The sequence below is a fragment of the Simochromis diagramma genome, unplaced genomic scaffold (assembly GCF_900408965.1).
Source record: "Simochromis diagramma unplaced genomic scaffold, fSimDia1.1 OVJJ01000229.1, whole genome shotgun sequence".
NCBI classification, from domain to species: domain Eukaryota; kingdom Metazoa; phylum Chordata; class Actinopteri; order Cichliformes; family Cichlidae; genus Simochromis; species Simochromis diagramma.
The window spans coordinates 812,200-830,258 of NW_024386869.1; the positions used below are offsets into that span (position 1 = coordinate 812,200).

Sequence of the window (18,059 nt, forward strand, 5' to 3'; positions counted from 1 at the left end):
TAGTGTCACACTGTTGATTACAGATGGAGAGACAAGCTGCTCTCTGGCACACACAAGCCTCTTCTATCTTTCTCACCCAAGCACGAAAACCCATTTCAGCAAAAATCAACTGTTGAAAATGAGCCTGACTATTAAAAATATACCTTCCCTGTGTGGTTAGTGAGATTCAAGCAGCTGTTTATCATTAGCACCTCCTGCTTCTGTTGTTATGTGAAGTTGAAGCCAAAACCTTTTTCAAGCCTATTTCTCCTGATTAATGCTAGTAGGAAAATGGTATCAGACTCCCACAGTGTTTTTCCAAAATATATGTCCAAGAACAACCCAAAAACTACAAAATTATACCCATCACGTATAACACATCAAGTGTTTCAAATGTTTCCTCTGAAAGAACTTACAATGAAAATACAAAGACTGCATATTGCACAAATGGGGTCTTGGTTTGATTTGATTTTCTCCAGGATTCTGGAGGATTTGGAGAGGGTAATGCACCAAAACCCTCTTTGTGATTGCTCCAGAAGAAAATAACTTTTGCCTTCAGACTAAAAGTCATGCCCTGCTATTCCAACACATTTCAAATGGTGCAAAACACTAACATTTGTAGTTTGTATCACACTTTAAGTTTTGCTGAGCATTTGCTGACTAGTGACGTCTTCCATGAAAAATGTGGGTTACTGGGATCAAAGCAGTAACAGGGAGGTTTTAAGTGCAGCACTGCATAGCTGTTTGAAACCAAATGCATCTTTTTTTTTTTTTTTTTTTTTTTTTTTTTTTGATCGACCTTTGTTGTTGTTATTTATTTTATTTTCAGTTGTTACAGACGGGACAGACATGACTGAGCGATAGGAAAGGGAGAAAGAAAGATGAAGGAAAAGAAAAACGGAAGGGAAGAGAAAGAAGAAGAAGAAAAATCTCCTGGATCACCTGTTGAGAGAAAAAGAAGAGAAAACAAGCAAAAAAAAAAAAAAAAGACAGAGCAAGATACTAAACACAACACCAACACACCATCTGTGTGTTGTTGCATATATGTTGTTGTGTAGCAAACACGACCGACAGCGCACAATGTGCTTGGAAATAGCACCAATAAAGGTGTAGTTTATGCCAATGAACAGTGAACACCTGTGTGGATCAGCGCACTTGTATTCAAAAGGTTTCCCCATGTAACGGTCTGCTAGAGGATGTAGAAAGCCATAGCCCTGTCTCCCAGGGCATGAAGCAGGCATGGAGGAGATCCAGGCTCCAGACATCCAGAGGCCCCAGAGTGCGAGAGCCCAAGGAGGACCACCAGAGGCGCATCCGTGCCACCCTCGTGGGAAGAGCTGAGGAGAGCCCCAAAACGAGAGGTCACCCAGCAGCTACAGAGCAGAAGCCAGAGGGGGCTGCAGTCGCGTGCCCGCCGGCTCTGCCGGCGGCCAGCTGTGCCAGAGTGAACTGAGCCGCAGGCCCAGAGGCCGGAGGCCCGAGGGCCCCCTTTGCCCCGGAAGAGGCCTCACCGGGCACCAGGCCCCGCCAAGTAGTCATCGTGAGTGAGCTGGTACATACCTGAGCGCCCAGCCCCGGACACCAAGAACCACCAACGCACCGACCCCTGAGGGCATCAGTTACTGGCAGGGAGTGTGGTGAGGGGAGATAGGCCTGGGAGTTCCCAGAGAGGTGGAGTCTAAGACCCGACCTGACATATAGACACAGACAAACAGGCACACACAGACACAAACATGCATTCCCACCCTCATGCACACATATACAAACACTCAGCACTCACCCAACGTAGGGATAGACATACATGGACACTGTACACACAAAAACACTCCCCAAACAAACTCCCCTGCACCCTGGTGACACACCCGCACCCCAAGGTCCTACTTGTGTGGGTGGGTGTGTTGGAGCGGGAAGAGGGAGGCAGCCGGGGATGGGGAGGAAAAGAAGGGAAGAGCAAGATGCCCCTCCCTGGGGCCAGCTCCTCCGCTGACCCCAGTAGGCACCCCCGTCCTTCGGCACCCACCAAGGCAAGGGAGCCCAGGCCCATCCAGATCAGGGCCTACGGCAGCAGGACTGCCCAGCCATACAGGACCCGGGGCAGCCCACCCGACCCCACCCCAGAGGAAACTGTACCCACCCTAACATTCAATCATCTCCCAGACTGCACAAGACGGTAGAAGTTTATTCTCTACCTCTCCTATGACTCTCCCCCACCTGCAGAGTGGACTCCTGCAAATACATCTACCCACAGTTGGCAACATTCAACAACCACTCACCAACCAGTCTGGGAATATGCATGTATGTACCTAGTGATGGGTGGTCACAAAGTTGACTCCAGGCCACGCCAGTGCAGTGTTGGAGACAGATGGACTGTTAAAGTTCAGCATTGATTTCCTCTGAAATTGATTAAGTCTAATTCAAACTGTAGCTGAATATGATAATCATGTATAATTTGAGGGAAAACACTTAATTTCATCAGGAAACTAAAGACTTCCAGTGATCAATTGTGAATTAGGTGAAGCATCTGAACATATGTGAAGGCTTGTTACTGCCAAACACTCAGTACAGTGATGCACATTTATACTTTATGCTTTTTCTGCTCATGCTCTCTGGGACGAGGACAAAAATAGAGGTGCCGCATGTGACAGAGAATTAAAAAAAAATGAGAGATGAATAAATCAGCGGAATGGTGATGTGCAGCTAAATGGAGACAGAGAGAGAGAGAGAAAGCATCAGAGAGAGCGTCAGACTGAGAGGATGAGTATCTATGTACGAGTGGAGACCAGAAAATACAAAAGCATGTTTAACATTTGGGGGATTTTGTCAACACTGAGCAGAACTGACAGAACAACTCTTAGGTTTTTTGGGTTTTTTGGGGGGGGGTTGGCTAAATGTAAGCAGCACAAATACTCAACCTTTTAAAGTGCAGCCATCTCCTCAGTCTGAATCAGTTATCTGTTCGGTATTTACTGTATATTGTTATCCAAACAGAGTGAGAGACCGAACCCTCTGGGACAAAGTTGTAGTTATGTACAGTATAGTATAACTTTCACAGCCTTTCTCGGAGACTCTTTGACACTTCAGATAAACAGCAGACAAAAATAATTGGAGTCAAACTGAAGGTCTGAGGAACAAAAAATGCTGTCCCTATTATTTCAGGCCATACAGGCAATAGTTAGGCACACCAGCACTTCGGGACCCTGCCCTGTTTCCAGTCTGGCTGCCTCTGCTTCTTGTTCAACTCCTGTTCCTTATTTGCTATCCTGCTGCTCATGGGTGGGGAACAATAGATGAGGATGGGCTAATTGGTGAGGTTAAAGATTATCCTGACTCCAGCTACACGTCCCAAAACGCATATTTACCAATGAAAGACCAAAGGAAAGCAAGTTTAAAATGTGGGTATAATTCAACCATTTGGATCATATTGAGGCTTAAAGTTAGTGGTGTGGTCACGTTATTCTACAAATATGGTCACTTCTGGCTCCAAGAAAGCAGCATAGCAACATATGGGGTTATCTGATTGTTGGGATTTTAATTTAATGTGTCAGTCCCATATTTTTTTTCCTGATTTATGAATTTTGAGGAATTCAAGACAATACCAGTCTCAATTTAATTGTATTGATTTATTTATTTATTTATAAAGAATTTTATGTATTTTATTAATACTAGTTCTAACAGGTGCCTCTGTGTTGTTCTTCTGCTGTGAATGTCACCTACACAGGTGTATAGGACAAATGCATTCTACTTATTCTACTTCTACTTCTGGTTTTAATTTTAATTTATTTATCTGGAGAGGGTTCAGAACTGCGACATATCAGATGTAGCAGTCAGAAGGTCTGCATACACCCACACAAACCTCTTATCAGGTAAGAGGTTTTGAAACGAGATACATGTGGGAAGAGAAGCAGACGAAGTCAGGGAGAAAGAAATGAAGGAAAAGAATGAGACAAACATTAACAGAAGATGACAAGAAATGAGAGGAGGAATGATGGGAGGGAATCAAAGAACAAAGAGACAAACAAAGAAGGTAAAGACAAAACACAAGAGAGGAGTATGAGAAACAAAAAAAAGGACTGAAGTGTGAATAATACAAAGTGACTGGAGATGTGGAGATGACTGTATGAGCAGATTTGAAGCTACACTGCTGGATTTGTGCAGCTGCTCACATGCTCCTCACCTGCAGGCCACCTGTCTGACAGTCTAGGATTTATCAAAGCAATAAAGCCGAGATGGACTGAAGTGAAATTAAACGACGGAAGGAGGGAGGGGAGGGAAAAGTCTAGCTACAGGATGTAAATGTCAACTCTATCCACCGGGAAAAATCTTTCGAACTCAGCTGAGACGGGAGATAAAAAGGAAAAGACATCTATTTACTTTTACACTAAAAACCATTTTGGTGCTTTGTGTATTTTTCTGCTAAATTAAAGTGTTTAAGATTTATGATTTTATAACATCTGCACAGCTGCTGTTTACACAGAAAAGTCCATTTCTGCTGGGGAGTTGTTAATCCTCCTCTGTACCCAGTGGGACCTTATCTGTTGGTCTAATAAAAAGTGATTCACAACCCTCAAACAGTACTGTGGGGGTGATTTTTCCTATTGAAGGTATGAGGAATTATTACATTACGTAAAATGCATTTTAAAAACTTAGTTTAATTCAAGAAGTTTGAGGTATAAAAGTGGATATAAATACAGATCTTTCAATTTTAGAAACAATGACAACTTAGGAAGTGGACACAAACTCAAATAATGGTTCATCTATTAACATGATCCAGGTCACCATCAATCACCCTATGTTAGGGTTTTAGTTAGGTTAACATCCACCTCTTTCAATAGACTCTTCTCCTATTTAGTGAAAATGGAAATGCAAAACAAAGTTGATGCATAGACCAGAATGGTGACATCTCCGACCCATATTAGATTTATTCATGGTGTTCCTCAAGGCTCTACCTTTGGTCCCCTGTCTTTCTCTATATATTGCCTTCTATGATAATTCCTTCTGGATTCTCAGTTAAAACATGCACATTTTGCTGGCATTTGGTCAAAGTAAGTCCTCCAAAGTTCTAGATAGCTAAAATATCATTTTATATATCATTTCTCATCTAATTTTCTTTGTCTTGTTTTCCATCTTTCTGCTTGTTTGATATCTCTTTTTTTTTTTTTTTCTTGTCTTTATGGCCATCTGGGATTTCAAATTATGTTTAGGTGGTTTCATGTCTGATTTTGGTGATTTGTGCTTCCTTAACATCTAATTTTGTCTCATTTTCTTCTTATTTCATGGAAATTATGTCCTTCTGTACCTGTTATTCATAATTTGTTAAGTTTATGTCTGATTTTGTTGTCATTTTCCCATTTATATTAATTTTCTCTAATTCTCCAATTTTGCCATATTGTATGTGTTTTTACGCATTTTGCTAAGTTTACAGCAATATTTTGTGATATATATATATATATATATATATATATATATATATATATATATATATATATATATATAAAATTTTTTTTTTTTTTTGAGTTATTTTGCATAATATTCACAGTAACATTGTTTTATGTTATTTTGGCTATTTTGTATGCCTCAGTTTTGTAATTTGTAAAATGTGGGGGTTTGTATCTTACTTTTCTAATTTGTGTTATTTGACTAATATCATGCATTATTGCACACATTTTATGATTGATATTGGTTAGTATTTTCAGTCTTCTTTTCACCATTTTGGTCATTTTAGCGTTAACCTTTCAATTCATTTCAGTTTTATTTGTAAAGCACTAAATCACAGCAACAGCTGCCTGAAGGCCCTTTTTATATTGTAAGGTAGACCCTACTATAGCAGCCATTTGTGAAGGTTTTCTTTCTTATTTAAGGAAGTTGTGTTTTATTTTGCATGTTTTGTGTTTAATGCTGATTCTTTTGTTTGTCAGTGTGATTGTTTCATGGTCATTTTGCTCTTTTTAGGTCTCAGTTTGGTCATTTTGGATCTGGGAGGGCATTGTCTTGTTTTGGTAGTATGTGTCTTATTTCTGTGTGCCATTCTGGTCATTTTAGATCTTTTGTCATTTTGCATCCATTTGTGGGCATTGTGCATTCTTTTTGGTCATTTAAAATCTAATTCTGACAATTTTTATTCATTGTTTGCAGTCTTTATGGTTACTTTATGTCCATTTCTGGTCATTTTGCATTTTCGTTGTATTTTCTGTATGCCGAAATCATGGCCTGCCTCATGGCCTATTAAATAACACATTCAAATTTGGGGGTGTTTTCTCTCATTTCTATTATACTTTTATTTTGTATTTGTTTTCCTTCTGTGTATTCTTTAAAAACCACTTCGTAAGATAGTTTTGGAATGTGTTTTAAAAAAAAAAAAAAAAAAAAAAAAAAAAAGCTACAAAAGTTTGTTATTATGATTCGTATAATATAATTTGCATTTGACCTTTTGCTTGTATTGCTAAGGTAGGAGCTAAGCAGTAAACAAGAACTACACAGATACAATAAAATGCACAAAATCACATTTACATAAAAAGACAGTCAGGAAAAAGAAAACATACAAGGACAGACTGAAAGAAATGGGTCAGCTGAAGTCATAAACCTTATGGCATCAGTGAGTGATTTTAAAGGTAGTAAAAATGAGATGTAAAGTTCAAAGCCATGTTTACAACATGTTTTCAAGCCATAAAGATATAAGCACACAAAAACAAACACACATAAACTGAATCAATATATGTGGACTTCTTAAAAGAGTGAAGTCGGTGGTTGCACGACTAATGGAACACTAACAGCCCCTGCGAGTGTGGGTGGTAATCGTCTGTTGATAAGGAGATAAACACGTGGTTTTATGGTTGAATGCTGAAACAAAGTCAGCTGTAAGCTCAGTAATAATGTCAGGTTTAATTAACTCATCTGAGAAAGATGAAGATGGGCACACGGTAGAGGATTAACATCAATCAGAAACGGGACAAGATAAGGGTGGCCACTGCAGGCAGACAAGCTGGTGGTTCGGAGAAGTTGTTCAGCTACACAAACATTTTTACAACTCTGAACAATGAATGAAGCAATCTGGTGTGCTAAAAACAATAATTTAATCAACTCCAACTTCCAACATCGAGTTGGAAATTCTCCAATGTAAATGGCTTGCTGCTCTTTTTATTCTTTTTATATATCGTTCACATACTTTGAGTTATGTGTTGCATACAGAAGAATGGAAAAAAAAAAACAGACAGGAAGTGATGAGGAAGAAAGAATATTAGAGAAATGAACAAATGAAGCCATGTGCAACCATGCTCTTCGATTATCTGATTGCTGACATGTACAGCTTTAAATGAGACCTCTTAATTAACCCTGCCTAGCTCATTTTGTTTTCTCTGCTCATTCAGACTAACAAGATGCTCCGACGGGCACGAGCACATCATCAGTAAATAATGTCTGAGAGCACAAATCATATTGAACGTTCTGTAATAATGCAAATGAGATGCAAATGATCAGAGCTGCACATCAAGCATCGTATTTAAGACACGGAATGATGAAAAACTCATCCCACAACAGATTTACGTGCACAGATATGATAAGATTCATGGTTAACACTTTGCAAAAGGCAAAATTAGAAAAGAGGCTTAAATTCATGTCACAGCTATCTTTCAGATTAAAAAGATTTGATTCAACCCAAAAGTTCATGTTACAGCAGCAAATTCAACAATTACTAACCGTTTAAAAACAAATGGATCACTTATAGACACTCACCAGACACTTTATTAGGTACACCTGGTATATATGGTCACATTGCATGGCATTAACACTGTACATGCATCCATGTAGATGTGGTCAACATCATGCTGCATTTTAAAACTGAGAATCAGAATGGGGAGAAAGGTGATTTAACTGACTTTGAACACAGCATGGTTGTTGATGCCAGACAGGCTGATCTAAGTATTTACTGGGATCTTCCCACACAGCCATCTCTTGGGTTTACTGAGAATGTTCCAAATAAAGAGAAAACATCCAGTGAAAATGCCTTGTTGATCCCAGAGGACACAGGAGAACGGCCAGACTGATTCATGCTTATAGAAAGGCAACAGTAACTCGAATAACAACTCAACCAAGGAATACAGAAGAGCATCTCTGAAGGCATGACAAACCTTAAAGCAGATGGGCTAAAGTAAAACCAGCAGAAGATCACACCAAGTGCAAGGAAAAACAGAAAACCAAAACTACAATTCACACTGACTCACCAAAACTGCACAACAGACGCTTAGATAAAGGTTGGCCGGTCTGATGAGTCTCAATCTCTGCTGCTACATTTGGATGGTAGCGTCAGAACGTGGCATGAACGCACAGATTCATCCTGCTTGGATGGAGCACTTTAAAATTTTACAGCCCTCGGTGTACCTGAGTGTTGTTGCTGACTACGTGCATCCCTTTGTGACCAATCTGTATTCATCTTCTGATGGCTGCTTCCAGCAGAATAACACACCATGTCACAAAACTTGGATCATCACAAACTTGTTTGTTGAATATGAAAAAGAGTTCACTGTATCCCAATGGCCTCAGTAGTCAGCAGATCTCAATCCAGTAGAGCACCTCTGGGATGTGGTGGAACAGCAGATTCTCATCATGGATATGCAGCTGACAAATTTGCTGCAGATTTGTTTGTGTAGATAAGGACAAAAATCTCAAAGAAATGTTTCCAGCACGTTGTTGAATCGATGCCATGAAGAATTAAAGCAGTTCTGAAGGTCAATGGGTGTCTTGACCTGGTACTAGCAAGACATACCAAATAAAGTGGCTGTTGAATTTCCCACCATTATTTTCTTGTTTTTAAATCACAACATCATGACTTTTCCTCTTCAAAGTCCAAAGCTAGAGGCTGGAGGGGTTGGTGGTGGAGCGAATTATTACACCACTCACACTAGGAACCACAGCTTGAGACTTACTGGTCTCTGTTACAGTTTTCCATCAATCAACTTTTTGGATGTTTGACCTTGATTTGTAAGACAGAAGTCACTTCCATCTCTGGTAGACAAGAGAGAAAATATATTTCAGGAGATGATGGCGGGTTACAACCTTCAGGATAGGAGGCTGACCATCAGAATGATTGAAAGGTGATACAGCGAGATGGAGGGCGGGGCTAAAACAGAACGTTTGCTGCCTCAGGGGAAAAGCTGCAAAGCTGCGTGTTGAAGCTCAGCTGCCAGCAGCCATTAGATCACCCTCCCTGTGTGTGTGTGTGTGTGTGTGTGTGTGTGTGTTGATGATCTCTCACACGGCTTCCTGTAACTTTAATTGCCCAACATCTGTAGCCATGGTGTGCTCATTAGACAGGAGAGACAGTGAAACAATGGGGAAAACACACTGAGGGAATCACACCTCGACATCCTCAGTCCTGGTGTGTGTTATGTGTGTGCCCTGAAATCAGACAACACACACGAGCAGCGGGGTGATTGGCGGTGAGGCCTGAGCGCGCGAGTGTGGGGCTTTTTGTGATTATGTAACCATGTGAACAGACACACTGAGAGAAGCGCTGGTTGTACATGCCGGGATCATTCCCATTTTCTGTTGGTCACATTTGTGAGTGCACTGTGGTGGCACATTGTGGGTTCCTATTAGATGCCAGCGCCATGGTAACACTGATAAAGGAGAGTCAATTAGGACCAATATTTGGTTGAATGGTATGGATGCAGTCCCCTGCAGAAAAGATAGATGATGGTGCTGACACCATGGAAACTGTGTCGAAGGTGAATTAGCTACTGCTTTTTTTTAATTATTATTAAGTACAACAATGACAAAAAAAGTTGGGATGTTGTGCAAAATGCAAATAAAAATAGAATGCAGTAACTGAAAATATCATAAACACCTTTTTTATTCACAACAGCAAATAGAAAACATATCAGATATTAAATACATGAGAAAACTATTATTAGTTTGAGTTTGATGGAACGAATGCATCTCAAAAATGTTGTGAGGAAACAAAACAAAACAAAAAGCTAGAAAAATAACTGGTGCTAAAAAGAAACAGCTGGACTGGGTACAAAAAGGGGATCTTACAGAGGCAGTTTCTCAGAAGTAAAGACAAGCAGTGGTTCACAAAAAAAAAAGTGAGGCATATTCAAAATAATGTTCCTCAGGGTCAAATTCTAAAGACTTTTAATATCATCTCCTGCACATAATAAAATCAAGAAAGAGAAATATCTCTGCACAAGGGACAAGGACAAAAATCAGTACTGGATGCTCATCTGGTGGTCTTCAGGCACTCAGGTGGCTCTACATTAAAAACAGGAATGACTCTGATATGGAATTTACAGCGCTGGCTCAGGAATATGCCATCCACGAATGCAGGTCAAAGCTCTATCATGCAAAAAAGACACAACCTGAATGGCCATGATCCAGAAACACTGCTGTCGCCTCTAAACCAGAGCTCATTTAAAGTGGAATGAAGTAAAATGGAAACCACAGATTCTGTGTCCCCGGAGTAAAGAGGCGAGGGACCACCCAGGCTTTTTATCAGTGTTCAGTTCAAAGACCTGCATCACTGATGGTATGGAAGTGCTTCAATGTCTTATATGGAATCAGCAGCTTGCTCGTCAATGCTTAAACGTATATGCAGGTTTTAGAACAATATATGCTCCCATTCAGAAGACATCTCAACATTCATCTCCCTTGAAAACAAGAACACCGAAGCTAAATAACCTGAACAAGAGATCTGAAAGCCCAACAACTGTATTTCACAGAAAGCGATTTAGACCCTGCAAGCAAAAGCAGACAAAACTTCAACTCAGAGCTGCAGTTTGACAGATTTAAAGCGCTATATCATTCATGCGTGAATCAATTTCTATTCAGTATTCATGTTTTGATTTTTCTGATATGTCCATTAGCACTCTTTCAAAACATATATCAGTCTCAGTTTATAACGGTCAATCCAAGCAGACGCCGTTACTTCTTGACAAGACTCAATGAGATTAAATGAGCCTGAGAAAGCGCAAGCAGCTGGAGGAAACTAGCAGTATGAGTGATGCCACTGTCAGAACAAGCTCGGTGAGTGACAGTGACTGATCGATTGACCGGTCAGACTGACACATCAAAGTCTGATTCATTGTAATCAATCAAAAGTGGCATATCCAACAGAGGAGGAGATTAAAGAGCCTGGAACATCGAGTGACTGTAAACCAGCTCTGTCAGTCACAATCTGCTACTGCAGTCAAGATGGAGTGAGTGTATGTGAAGTAAGTCTTCCTCTCCTTGTTAATATACCTGCACAGTTTAAAAAAAAAAAAAAAAAAAAAGACATTCAAAACAAATTCTGAATACACCCGTTATGACTCCGTGTTGGACTCAGAAAAGCTCAAAGTTCACCGTAAAGCTGCCAAACATAAAGTTCAGTGCACATGAAAATATCCGTGAAAGTGTAGAACTGCAACTATAGACCATATATGTATGAAGAACATGGGTCTAAAAGTTGAAGCTGATACAGATGTTCTTTAAACCTGCATTCTCTCAAATGACCAGCAGGGGGCGACTCTGGTTGCAAAAGGAACACATTTTCTTGTCAGTTCATCAAACACTAAAACACTTGCATCATTTAATCTATTAATTTGTGATTCTGGACATTTTCTCAAAAGCTACTTGGTTAGGTTTAGCCACTGAAAACTAGTCTTTAAGACTGGATAGAAACTCCTTTCCACTGGACCTAAGGACTGTGAATACTGTTGATACCTTTAAAAACAAACTCAAGACCCACTTGTACAGATTTCCCTGTATTCGGTTTTATATCTTTATACTGTTTCAATTGATGCATCTTATTCTGTATTGCAAAGCTTTTTGTGAATTTTCTTCTTCAAAAGAACCTTAAGGTAGTGAAAGCTACTGATTTATGTCCATTGCTCAGTCGAGAGTAAAAACTAGACTAAACCTGTACTAATATAATTTTGATTTTAGGTTAGGGTTTTTTTTGCAAATTTGTGGAGACCAAATAGTCCCCCAGATGTTGAAGGTGTTGCACGTTCAACTTCACAAGGTCATTGCATAGGTCTTCTTGTGGGCCTCAGTTTGTCTCCAAACCCAACTCAGACTGGCTGCTATCACTGTTATGCTGTCTGACTTAGACGTCTAACTTAATTGCTGTATTATCACAAACAGATAATCATGTAGGAGTGGCATGGTAATGTGGTGGTTAGCGCCATCCTCTCACAGGAAGAAAGTCCTCAGTTTGAATCTACTGTTCGGCTAGCACCCTTCTAGGTGGACTTTGCTAATTTCCCCCCCATGTCTATGTGTGTTCTCTCAGGTACACCGGACTCCTCCCACATCCTAAAAGTATGTATGCTAGGTTAATTGGTGATTTTAAATTGACTAGGAATAGTTATAACTCATTCTGCAATAAATAGGCTACTCGTCCAGGGGTTTACCCTGCATCTCACCCTGCAGGAGCTGAGATAGACTCCAGCTCTGTAACCCTGAAAAGCAAGAGAAAAAAATGGATAAAGATTGAATGTAATTGGCAACTTGACCTCATTCAATTGCAAAATTATTATCCTATTGCTGTTTTATTGCCAACTTGATGCAGCAAAGTTGCTCTGAAACAGCAACTCATATAGATCAATTATAGACCAGATCCCCATCATCAAAGCCATTCTAAATGCATCTAGATTGCAAGTTCATTACATATATTCACCATAACCTTTGCTGTTCCAGCCACTGTTTTCCCTAACGTGACTGTAGCACTATGCACAAAAAGCTACTTGGTTAAGTTTGGGAAATGATACCTTCCTGTTTGGCACGAGACTGGGTTGAAAAATTACACTCATCTAAAGAACTCTATGAACAGAACAGAAGAGCTGCGTCTCTGCTGGCAATGCTTCCAAACAATGCGTTCAAAGCACTAATGCCTCAATTCAAACTGTCACACTGTTGCCTTCCTAGTATCAGAAAACAGGACAAAACTGACCAAACACAAAGTAAAATTGACTCAGCGGTCATTCCAAACATTAATACGCACCTGAATATACTTGACACCCAGGCGTTCTTACAGTAAACATTAACCAGATATATTGGAGTCAACAAGCACCTGTAGCATGAATACTCCTGGAGGAGCTAAACGGGAGCTCCTCCAGGAGCAGCAAGGTACTGGTGAACTCACCTGTGCAGCACAAACCCTCCCTGATCACTCAGCTTCCATTCCACTGAGAGCTTTCAGAGAGCTGTTGCTGCTCTACAGACTCACAAATGGCAAACAGGAAGGAGCTGCACATGATTCAGGATCCAATGTGCATCTCTAGACCAGGCGGCAGCGTAGGCGTGTTTGATTAAGGCCGCTGGACACACATGCCGAGCGGAGCACCAATTTGGTCATCGATAGCTAATAATTAATTTCCCACAGCTGATATTTGGATATTGTGAGCTGGTCTCAGGTTGTATGTCAATGGGACTAAATGTTGTCACATAGGACTTTAAAGGTCCATTAAGTAATTTGCTGACTTCTGAATCAGATGGTAAACAGAAATGAAAAGCTTGTTTTCCTCAAGCTGGATTTACTATCCGTTCATCTAATGAACAACATCTATGTTAGAATTTCAACATCCAGGAACGGTGTGTACCATTTAAAAGGTGGCCACATTAAAATGTGGTCAGACGGATGAATTATTGGAAGCAGGTCACCAGTAGGGATGGGTATCGTTTAGGTTTTATCCAATACCAGTACCAAACCGGTACTTTTGAAACGGTGCCGGTGCTTAAACGGTTCTCGAACCGGTGCTTAAAGAATGAAGAACAAAACCTCAAAACTCCAAAAACCTCTTATGTTTAGCTGTTTTTTGTAAAAAGATAACAATGTTAGCCTTTTCTGCAGCTATAGGGGATTTATGGTATCACTCTTAGCTGGAAGCAGTGCTTAATCAATGGGGGGGAAAAAACACCAACTTTGTCCATAAATCTCTCATGTTTAGCTGTTTTCCACTTTTTCTTTGGTCATTTTAGCCTTTTTGGCTAGAAGGGAATATCTGCCATCAAACAAGAAGACAGCCGCATGTAACTACCACGGTGTTTGCTAGTTCACCTTACGTGCATTAATGTAATAACGTGGTTAGCGTGTTCAGCGTAAATTACACACGAACAACATTAAGCTACTCATGCAGAGAAGAACGGCTGCTGCTGCCATCATTATCCATCATTATTTCTGCTACACTGGCAGGGCTAGGGGCCAGGACTCTCCTCTTCGGGTTTTTGGGGGATGTTGCTAACTCCGGGTCCGATAACAGGCACCACACCCGCAGTAGATGTGCTCGATGTGAGGTCTCGCAGCAAGCTATCAAATACGGTGCATTTCTCGGCTTTTAAAAAATGCTATACATTGCCAGGTGTTTCATCAGATTCGAGGTGTTACCTCCTTTGCACAGTATCAGCTTAAAGCACTTGTTGCAGGCTGCTGAGTTTACATCTTTTGCTGTGAAGGACAGCCAGACTTTTGCCCGCTTCGCCTTGGGCAATTTTAATCTGTAGCTCTGCTCTAAAAGAACGTACGTACCTGGGCCCGCCTACTATGCTTGCAAAGGTAAAATGATTGGCTAGAATCCAAAGTGTATGACATCTCAGGGGGAAAAAAAGCACCGAAATAAAACACCGAAATGTGCGCTGCTTTTCGGTCTGGTTACTACCATTTATGTCAGAACCGGTGCGGTACCCATCCCAAGTCACCAGCTGTCAGCTCAGAGAGGAAACCTCACTAAGCCTCTGATTCTTTTTAAGACCTCCGACAGAAACGACCAACATTAGGACTTTTCTTAAGCCTGCACCTTTCTGTCGTCTCAGAAGCCACACTGACACTCAGACGCACACATTAAAGTGAGTGTTTGTGGGCGAATCGTTGGAGGAGAAGTGTGCAGGACAGATTTCTGCTGGAAATGATGGTTTAATATTTAAACAGCTGCGCTCCTTATCGCAGGGAGGATAAGACAAGCAGTGAACATGTGCAATCACGGCGCTGTTGTTTCTCTCTCATTTAACAGCATATCAGTGCTGCGTGCGAAACCAACATTTGCTTTTAAAGGACACATTTTCAACGTGGAGACCATTGAGACCAAAATAACACTAAAACTAAAGCTTGAACTAGAACTTTTAGAGCCAAAACTTTCTGAACACAGTACCTACTTCTGGTGTGTACATTCACAGTCACAATATAAAGAAGACATACTCTTGGGTGTCTTCTTTATAATCACCAGAGTCTAAGTGAGACCAGTGAGGCACCCACAATACTGCATACATAACAACTCCAAAATAATTTTAAATGAAATTTATTTACACATATATATATATATATATATATATATATATATATATATATATATGAATATGATAGTGTGTGTGTGTGTAATGAAGTGAAAAAGTACATAAAATGTAAATTCATAAAATAAAATAAATTTATAAAAATCAAAAAAAGGAAAATATTAGAAAAAATAAAAATTTAATTCATGAAATGAAATAGGATGAACTAAAATATTAAAAATAAGTATTAAATTACTTGTAATTTTTTTTTATGTGAAAATCAAATAAATTAAATAACAATGTGAAATTGGATTAACGGAAATGAACCGTGAAAAGAAAATAAGGCCGTCCTATTAATAAAAAATAAAAGTGCGAAAAGTAAATTAGCCCCACATCTGAAGGCTCGCTCTTTTTTCTCGCGCGCATTTTGTATTCATTGTAAATCAGCGTGCGCGTGCGTCCATAAGTGCACGTGTGCTCGCTTACAGTACAAGCATGCTTCCTGTACTGACACAGCAGGTGCATGTGTGAGCGCGTGGTGCGCGTGCGTTCCTGACACACTGACCTGCTCCGAGTCTCTCCTCTCAGGCGCTCAGCGCTTAGCTCGGGTCCCGGCACCGCTCTCGTATCTCGGCTCTCTCCTCTCTCTTTCCCTGGCAGCCCGAGCGGAAAACCCCGGGAAGAGTCACGCGGCTCCCGGCTGCCATCAATATAAATAAATAAAACAAAAACTTGAAATCTAATTTAAAAGGGGAAAAAAATTAACAAAAAGAAAGGAAGAAAGGGGGCGGGTGTCTGACGTTGGTTGAGAGTTTAAATCCCCATCCTCTGGATCCTCGTGTGTAAGTCCCGCTTACAAGTCTCTCTCCTCTGCCCGCTTCTTTCTCTCTCCAATGTCTTTTTGAATTTACCCAACCTGGAGCGGGAAGCTAGGTCTCGGTTGTCCTTTGCCCTATTTTAGGAAACAATCGCTCGGCTGCTGTCTGAGGCAGCGCTGACATCCGCGCCTCTGTCACTTTGGATCAGCGGAACCCGCCGGTAAGTTCGGCCCCCAAACGAGCCTCCAAGGAGCCGAGGACACTTTTAAAGACGGAGTCACCTCCTGCACGGAGAGCAAAATGTAAACGTACACACTCTACATCGGTGTTTAAAACATGCACATATGTTCTTCTCCTGCTCTCTCTTCTGCTGGACTGTGCGCTCTGGACACGGACTGAAAAGCTTTACGCACGGCGCGTAAAAAGGAGTGGAGGGTCATGGGAGGAGGGCTTGTCGTTTTTAAGAGGGGGGGCGAGAGAAGAACGTGGGGAGGGAGGATAGACAAAGTGGTGAAGACTGGGGGAGGGGGGGAGAGACAACGGGGCGTGTGTGTGGGGGGGGGGGGGCTATGGAGGTGCTGGAAGCTATGTGAGGGAGGAGTTAATTTTCATTTTATTCATCCATCCATTGAATTTCTGCGGCTTAGATGCTTAGATCTCCCTTTCCTCACCCTCCACTTCCAGTTCTTCAAACGTGGGCACAGAAAAAGGTGATCCCAGATCATAGCTGCTCCACTGTGGCCTGGGCTCAAGGGTTTTCTCACTGCGGCATATGCAAAAAACGTATCCAGGTGGCATTCTGAACTGCCTTATCTTCTTTTACTAATGAGGAGCTGTGGTCACTCTGAGGCTCTTATGACTGAGAATAACTGAGCTCCTTACTGTAACTGCAAAGGCTGAGCCCCCTTCAGGGCAAGCACATGTCTGCCACTTGTATCATCACAACTGTGATGACAGGTGAGTGTAGGAATGTAGATCAACTTCACCTGCATTACTATAAAGAAAAGTAAGAGTAATGTGTAATACAATTAGCGTTTTCTCCACCACATAACTGTTGACCTCACACACCAGCTCACGCTCCCTCCCCACTAGAGAGATAACATTTCAGTTTCAGTTCCACAATCAGACCACAAAGGGTTCAGACTGCTGCCAGATTTAAGAAGAAATACTTTACAAATTCTATTTTGCCAATTTTTTATAGCAATTTTAAATCATTTAAACTAAATAATGGAATTCTGTATTTTTTTTTTTTAATTATTCGCATTTTAGTTAATCATTTAAAAGGGTTAGGTTAATAGACTTCTTCATTAAGTCATTTTCTTATCTTTATTTTTCATATTCTTTTATTTTACTTTATAATTTGTTGTAATGATCTTATTTTTTATTTTCGATTTAATTGTGTTTCTCTGATGAGGACAGAGGAGTGAGAGAGGCAGAAACAAAAGAAGACCAAAGAAACGGGATTAAGAATGATGAGAGGAGGGAATGAGATTTAAAGGGAATTTAAAGGATAAGGAAGACAAAGGCAAGAGGGGTAGACGGAGGAGATAGGGGGAAGAAAAAAGGAGGGACACCAGGGAAGGAAAATTAGAGAATGAGAAGAGGAAGAGGAGGAGAAATGTGTTTTGATAAAGGCTGCGGAGGAGGAAAAGTGGGTAGAAGACAAGGAGGAGGAGGGAGGAGAGTACAGAAACAGGAGCCAGAACCAATTTCAGATTTTAACCCATCAGCATTCAGGCTGCTCTTCACTCCTCATTTATTATATCGGTGAGTGACAAAAGTGTTGAAAGATGAAAACTATATGTGTGAGTGTGTGTTTGTGGCGTCACGGTGGGAAGGTTTCTATCTTTTTGAGGCCAGATTCCTGCTTTTACCCTTAAATGTATGGTTTGATTTTTTTAGCTTAGACTCGACCAGTCCCTGAGAACACGCAAAGTCCACACAAGAAGACCACAGGTGATGAAGAGACTCAACCAGGCACCTTTTTGTGAGTTGTGAGGTGATAGCTCTAACATTAACACAGCT

At 40.8% G+C, this 18,059-nt stretch overlaps 1 protein-coding gene across 1 annotated transcript in view; it reads right to left on the minus strand.

The window, feature by feature from the left end:
• Nucleotides 1–16,452, minus strand: part of npy2rl (neuropeptide Y receptor Y2, like) — an 87,315-nt gene extending 70,863 nt beyond the window's left edge. The window contains exon 1 of the mRNA XM_040031424.1: nucleotides 15,782–16,452. The gene's annotated coding sequence lies outside the window, so the exon portion shown is untranslated. The remainder of the gene's footprint in view (nucleotides 1–15,781) is intronic.
• Between the last annotated feature and the right edge of the window lie 1,607 nt (nucleotides 16,453–18,059).